The following is a 7547-nucleotide window of genomic DNA, read 5'->3' on the forward strand; positions in this document are numbered from 1 at the left end:
CCTTGGGTACATGGTGCTGAGTGCCTAAGCCCATCGACGGAGTACAAACACTTTATGAGTGGCGTAAATGAGCATCTAAATATTAATGAGTATCATCTAAAATAGCCAAAGCCGTAAATTCGAGACACAGAAAGAGCAGTGTCTGCTCTGGGAAGGGAGGGGTGGGAGAGAGCTGCTGATCAACGGGGGCACAGTTCTGCAGGATGGGTGAGCTCTAGAGATCTGCTAAGTGGCATTGTGTGGCGAGAACAATACGGTACCACTCACTGAAAATTAAGTTTCTATTTTTTAACCCACGCTTCTAAATTATAAACTCTTTATTCTTCGAGCCAAACTCATTACTAACACAAGCATCACTCTGAGCTGTCACTGTGCGTCATATTCCTTCTTCTACGTTTCAAAACTACACGAAACAATGAGCTCTGGGTTGCAAAAGAAGATTGATTTTTTTTTTTTTTGCATCCGTCTTTCATTCCTTTACCTATCAGTTGAACAAAGATGCACACAAATGCTAAAGCAGCCTTTCAGTAAGATGGAATTCATGGAAAAAGATTTAGACTGGCAGGGAGTTGTGGCACATGCTTATAATCCCACCACTCAGGAGGCGGAGGCTGGGGAATCCAGGCTGGTCTGGGGTATACAGTAAGACCTTGTTAGGAACAAAGTAAGGGAAGAGGAGGGAGGAGGGAGAGGGGAGGGAGGGAGGGAGGGGAGGGAGGGGGGAGGGAGGAGGGAGGGAGGGAGGAGGGAGGGAGGAGGGAGGAAGGGAGGGGGAGGAGAGGGAGGAGGGAGGGAGGAGGGAGGGAGGGAGGGAGGGAGGGGGAGGGAGGGAGGGAGGGAGCAAATCAGTCATCAAAACATGTAAAAGCCAAAGCAAAAACAGGCAACTTGCAGCTGGAAACAGAAGAATAGTCCAACTACGGTGTTTTACACCATTGGTCCCCACAAATGTAACTTTCAAACTCTTCCATTTTTCCAAGGCTACACCACTCACACCACACCTCAGGCATTTGAGAGGTGTCTGCATCTTGCAGCTGACCAAGAGGAAGCCTGGTGAACTATGGGACCCTAGGGAGCTTGCCATCTGAAACCTCTGCAAGCTGCATTTAGAAAAAAAAAAAAAAAGCATGGGAACTCTGTAGCTGGGTTGCTGTTACCCTTCTGTCTTCTGAATTCTAGAATGATGGAAAGTGTGTGTTATAAGGCAGGGTGAGGCATCAGTGTGACATGAGCCCATGCAGAAGGGTGCATTGTTATCAAGCATGTCAGAGATGCAGGTGAGTGTTCCCTCCTGCCCACACGCTGGGCAGAGGCTTTAAAGTTGGGTCTGTAGGATCATGAGGGTAGTCAATGACAAGATGAACCCTCCTTTCTTTGGGGATCTGTCTTCCCCTGTGGCACCAAGGGCAGTCCATGGAGTCCACCATGGAGTCCACACCATTCTGAACCAGCAGTGACTCTCTGGACCACAAAGTCTTTTTCACCTGCTAGGAGCACATGTAGACACAGCACCCTGTCACCACCTGAGCTGTCTAGTTTAAGCTAAAATTGAAGTGTGTCCCACTTTTCCAAGAAAACTGTTCATGTGAGATTATAAGACTAGCCTGATGTGGTGGTGCACGCCTTTGATCCCAGCACTCGGGTGGCAGAGGCAGGCAGATCTCTGTGAGTTCGAGACCAGCCTGGTCTACAAGAGCTAGTTCCAGGACAGCCTCCAAAACCACAGAGAAACCCTGTCTCAAAACCTCCCCCGCCCACCAAAAAGAAAGAAAGAAAGAAAACAATTTAGGGTCTGATTAAGAGAGAACTGTAGAATTCAGCCTGAGAGAGAGAGAGAGAGAGAGAGAGAGAGAGAGAGAGAGCTATTTCTCTATGCCAGCAAGTCCCTAAAAGCAACTCAAAGGCTTTGATTCCTGGTCCCTGGATACAGATGTCTGTGGTCTGTCTGTCATCCTGATGTCACCCAGTCACCATAGAGGACCCAAGCTCGCTGAATTAGACTTTTAAAGAGAAGCAGCTTGGAAATGTTGGCGTGGGGAATGTGCTTTGGTCGATATGTGTCTATTAATTGTCAGAGGGTTTTTTAGGCTTGTAGCCTCAAATGAAACTTATTTACAGCCAGATTCTATCTTGTTTGAAAGAGTGGTGTTGAGCCAAAACAGTTCATAATGGGGTGTGAGGGGGGAGGGCAAGGGAGGGAGGAGGGAGGGGAGGGAGGGAGGGAGGGAGGGAGGGAGGGAGGGAGGGAGAGAGAGGTATTAAAGCGAGGAAGGGGTGGACAAAACGACAGGGAGGAGGAAGAGGGGAAGAGGGAAGGAGGGGCAAGGAAATCTGACCTGACCAATGGTACTGATGGATTATGCAGTTTCCTGGTCTTTTCAAATGAGTACTGCCCTTCATTTCTGCCCAAACCCTGCACTGCACAGTATTTACACATTGTTTTCAAATGACGTTCGGTGGGATGGAAGGGCTGTCAAGAGCAACCCAACTAGACAAGGTCCAAAGCGCACTGTCCATATGGCTGCCCGGTGGTCCTAAGGGCAACTGCTATTCACACCACTCTCACCACACCTTCTAGATTGAGGATGGAGCCACTGATCCCTGAGATAAATGTTAACTATGAGAGGCTGTGGCATTTGCATTTATCAGTCACTGATCTAGAGCAATCTAGAACCTTCAGAAGCACCCATCCCAGAGACTTCCAGGTAAAGCTATGTCCAGCAAGCAGCCAGAAGGTGACATGTGGCTCATACCAGGCATGGTGCATGATCCATGCATTCTTCGTTTGTGTCCTTCCACTCCACACCCCTCCAGCCCAGGTCACAAGTTCTCCAGGGCAAGTCAAACACCACTTCCCTGCCTCTCACCCACCCGACATGCCTTCGCCCCCTTCTGTTGGAAATAAAAAGAGGGAGGGCTATGTCACTGTATGCCCCTAGGCTGGAGGCATGTCTGAGCCTTCTTTTCCTCTGGAGGAGAGGGGTGACAGCCCTCTTGTGTTTGTTTGGCTGAGTGGCCTTCACTTGGCTCTGGCTTGAATCCTTATGTTGTGAGCTTAGTTAGGACACACTGTGGCAGTGCCAGCTGCCTGAGCTCCACCAAGGAGAACGCTGTGCTATGAACGTAGGGTCTGAAGATGGAAAAACCACAGTCCAGCACCCCACCCTGAAACCCAGGAACACCAGAGCGCTGGAACTACTGCCAGGGCTCTGTGATGGAACCCCAGGGTTCCCTTCTCTCTACAGGGGGGCCTGCATTAGTGGGTGGGACTATGTGGCATCTTACAGTCTGTTGGCTGGAAAACCAAAATCAAGGAAAGCCATACTTATGGAGGAGGCTCTAGGGTGTGGCCTTCCGTCCTCCAAAGCCTGGTGGCTAGGTGTTCCTGAACACGTGTGGCATCCGCAGACTATCCTCATCATGTCCAGATGCCCTCCTCCTGTGTCTTTGACAAGGACACCCTAAACCCAGGATGGGTCTGTCTCCAAGTCCTTAGACAATCCCATCTGTGACCACTCCGTTCCCGTGGAAGGCCACACTCTGAAGTCCTGAGTGGCCATGAGATACATCAGTGGAGGGACACTCTGCACATTCTCAAGTCCATTCTACTTGAGAGAGATTTTACAGGTTGATAGCCCATGGTGACAGGCCAGGGACATCACACAGTATGGGCAACTGTCCTCATGGCTGAAATGTCCAGCAAGCACCAGTGCTAGCCATTTGCCACCAGCATCCACACAAGAAGCCAGACATACCCAGCACAGTGGGGAGTTAAAAACAGCCCATTTCTAGGCAAATGCCACGTGGAGGCTTTCATCCCCTGAGACCATTAGAGCAGTGTTCTCAATCTGTGGGTCACTGCCTCTTTGGGGGTTGAACGTCCCTTTCACAGGGGTCACCTAAGAGCCATTGGAAAACAGATATTTGCATTATGATTCATAAGAGCAGCAAAACTGCACTTGTAAAAGTAGCAACAAAAATGAGTTTATGGTTGGGGTCGCCACAACATGAGGAACTGTGTCAAAGGGTTGCAGCACCAGGGAAGCTGAGAACCAGTGCTCTAGAGGAATCTGTGTCTGCCAAGCACTCTCCATGGGAAAGACTTTGCAAGATATTGAACAGGTGATACAGTCATCTTTAATCTGCATGGCACATGTTCAAGTTGCTTGCTTCTCATGCCACAGTAGTATTTCTGTTGAATTCTCAAATGTTCACAGCCTCTGTGGAGATAGAGGGGGAAAGTCAACAGGAGAAGAGAGGGGAAAGGGGGGAGGAGAAGAAAAGAGAGGAGGGGGGAGGAGAGGAGAGGAGAGGAGAGAGAGAGGAGAGGAGAGGAGAGGAGAGGAGAGGAGAGGAGAGGAGAGGAGAGGAGAAGGATGTAGGAGCCCTCTCAGGAGGGGAGTTGCTTACAGTTCCACCGGGGTCCCCTGCCGGTGTGTGTAAGAAAATCACAGTGTGGCTGAAATGGGGGAGGCTTACAGCTGCCTCTTCACTGCACTTGGAATTAATTCCCTGAAATAGAAACAAGTCACTGGTTCCGCAGTCTGTGCCCTCTCCCAGATGAGTGTCCTGTGTGCAGAGATGTGACCCTGGCATTCCTGGGGAGAGCTGAAACAAAAACCCCTGCCTACTGTGGTTAGTTTCTCACAGGGATGGAACGGCTTAGAAATCCAATATTCAGCACTCAGGGATGCATGGTGGTGGGATCATGTTGCTACCTGAACATCCAATTGACAGAAACTTAGCAAAGTATGCAGATACATACAGGTATGAGCACACATGGGGGGGCATATATGTGCATGTGCACAGATACACACACACATATTTGGTGGGGGGCAGTGGTTTTAAATCCCCACCCCGTACACCAATGTTACATTTTAATGTGATATCATGTCCAATGCATATTCATGAAATAGAATCTTGGCAGTGGCACAAGGAAAGTGGGATGAAGTGTGTTTGGCGGAGTGCGTCACGTTTCCAGGCCAGCGGATTTTTTGATTAAAGTCCCTTATCCGTTTTATCATGCATATCCACTCTCTGATTAAAGTGATCTGGGGCTGACACTCACAATGTCAGTATGCACTGAGACCCTTCACACAAAACATGGTTGGAATTTATATCTTAAAAAAAAAAGACCCCGTACACCCGACAACTAAGCTGAAATAAGGCTGTGTTCGTTTAAATATGAGTCTCCTCCTCCTATGCTTCCAGCTACCCATCCCCTGGTTCAAAGAGGTTGAATCCAGAATATCTGTCAGAACACAACTTGAGATGCTAAATTTTATTGCTTTTATTTTTAAATTAAGTTCCTTTTTTCTGATTTTTTGGGGCTTTATAGCAAATATTTCCATTTGGGAAAAGTAACAGCAAGCAAGCCCCCCCCCTTCGTCCTTCTGCCCGGGGGTCCCCCCCCCCGACACACAGTAGAAATATTAGTGATGACACAACTCCTGATGCTGGGCTTCCACACACCGTGAAAGGCTACACATCCCATTTTCCTGATGCTCCCTGTCTCATGACATTTGTAGAGGGTGACCCTCCCATCAACAGGATAAGGGAAAGCCAGGGTCACTGTCCACTCCACGGTGGCAGAAAGCAAGAGTTCCTGAGGCCACAAGTTGGGCGAGTCAGCAGCAAGTCCCTAGCCTCCCTCCTGCACTGGTATCTCTTTCAGAATGCTCACCAAGGTCAGCTGTCGCCTGTCAAGGTCATCTCTCATGAAAAGGTATAGCAACATGGGTGACAAGCATATGAGGAAGGAGAAGTCCCCCACCCCCACCCCCCCCAAGCCCAGGAAGGTGGGGAGACAGAGTAAGTAGGATCTAATGTCCCAGGTCACATCAGAACTGACCACCAGGTGGCCTTGGCAAGTCCTTGCTTTCTTCCAAATCCTCAAAAGCTGGTGTGCCTTCTGAACGGGCCTATGGGGTAGATCAGGTGAAAGCGGCCGAAAAACAGGCTCCATGAATGTAGGAACAGACCTCCTTGCTGCACACAGAAGCTCATCTTCAGAATTCTAGAGACAGTGTAGTCTCCAGCTCACGGCCATTCTCTTCTCTAGACAGGTTGCTGTCCATCTACTACAGCAAGAAATCGCATGGTGGCTACCTCAGGGATTCGCATTCCCCATCTTGTTAGCATCTTGATGCAGAGAGACAGTAGGTTGTCCCTAAGGGCAGCCTCCAACCCGTAGTCACAGCCAGGATAGGAGATTCCAGGTCTCCTCTTGTAACTGTTCCTCCAGAGTCCTTTCCTCATCCCAAGGACATTTGGTCATTATCATCCCTGCAAGATTAAAGAGCTAAGTAGGGGCTGCCATGTCCTCAGACTCCCCGGAGCACCAGTGCAGGACAGACCATAGGAGGGCTCCACACTCGGCCAAGTGAGTGAATTAATGTATTCATTGATGAATACACACCATGGGTGGAGCAGCCTCCCCCCCCCCTTGTTACAGACAGATCCTTCCCTCATCCACCCCATTCTGTCTCATCCCAGCCTCACAATGACACTCATAAGGCAGACTCATTAAGTTCAGTTTGCAAAGGAGCAAGTGAGGTTCAGAGAAGTATGGTCACCTACACAACATCAAAAGGCAGAGCCAGGGCCACCGTCCTTTGGCAGATTATTTAGCAGCACCTGGAAGGAGCTAGGTGACTCTGATTCATGAGACATCAGGAAAGCCCAGACCTATGGATGCCACAAAAATGTAAAACTTTAAAGGAAGGATAAGAAAACCAGATAGGTGATATAAAGTGAGAGAGAGATAAATGGGTAAATGGATTATACACAGACATGGATGGATGGATGGATGGATGGATGGATGGATGGATGGATGGATGGATGGATACATGGATACATGGATACATGGATGGATGCATGGATGGATGGATGGATGGATGGATGGATGGATGGATATCTGATAAATAGGTAAACAAATGATAGAGAGTTATAGAGGAATGATAGATGATAGATTGCTTGATAGATTCATGATAGTAGGTAGATAGATATATTGATAGATGATAGAGATAGATGGATGATATACAGGATGGATGATACATTGATAAAATGTGGTAAGTAGACAAATAAGAGTTATGGTAGATGGATACATGATTGATAGAAGATAGATTGATAGCATACAGAATGGATAGATAATGTAGGTAGGTAGATTATTTATAGGATGGGTGGATACATGGATAAAAGATAGATAGATAGATAGATAGATAGATAGATAGATAGATGATAAATAGACAGATAAATAATGGTTGATGGATATATAAAAGTCATCATTGAGTTGCCAGCTTTTCAACTGGCCAAAACTTCAATATAAAACCAGAATATCATCTAGTCTTATTCTTGCATCATAAAAGGCTTTTCTTCTGTTTTTAACTGAGTCTCTAATAGCTCAAAACACTCCCTTCTCATGAGGCCTCCACCCTCCTTCAAGCAACTGAAGGAAAGACTTTTGGCTTCACAGTTGTAAGGCAGTCATAGATCTATCTCAGAATAACGGACAGCTCTTTAAGATAACACGTGGCCTCACCACTGCC

The 7547-nt window shown here is 47.9% G+C and overlaps 1 pseudogene; it reads right to left on the reverse strand.

Annotated features, from left to right (window-relative positions):
* Positions 1-377: 377 nt before the first annotated feature.
* On the reverse strand, positions 378-513 carry LOC113835763 (annotated as a pseudogene).
* Positions 514-7547: the final 7034 nt, after the last annotated feature.

This window comes from Cricetulus griseus, chromosome 5 (assembly GCF_003668045.3).
Source record: "Cricetulus griseus strain 17A/GY chromosome 5, alternate assembly CriGri-PICRH-1.0, whole genome shotgun sequence".
Lineage (NCBI taxonomy): Eukaryota > Metazoa > Chordata > Mammalia > Rodentia > Cricetidae > Cricetulus > Cricetulus griseus.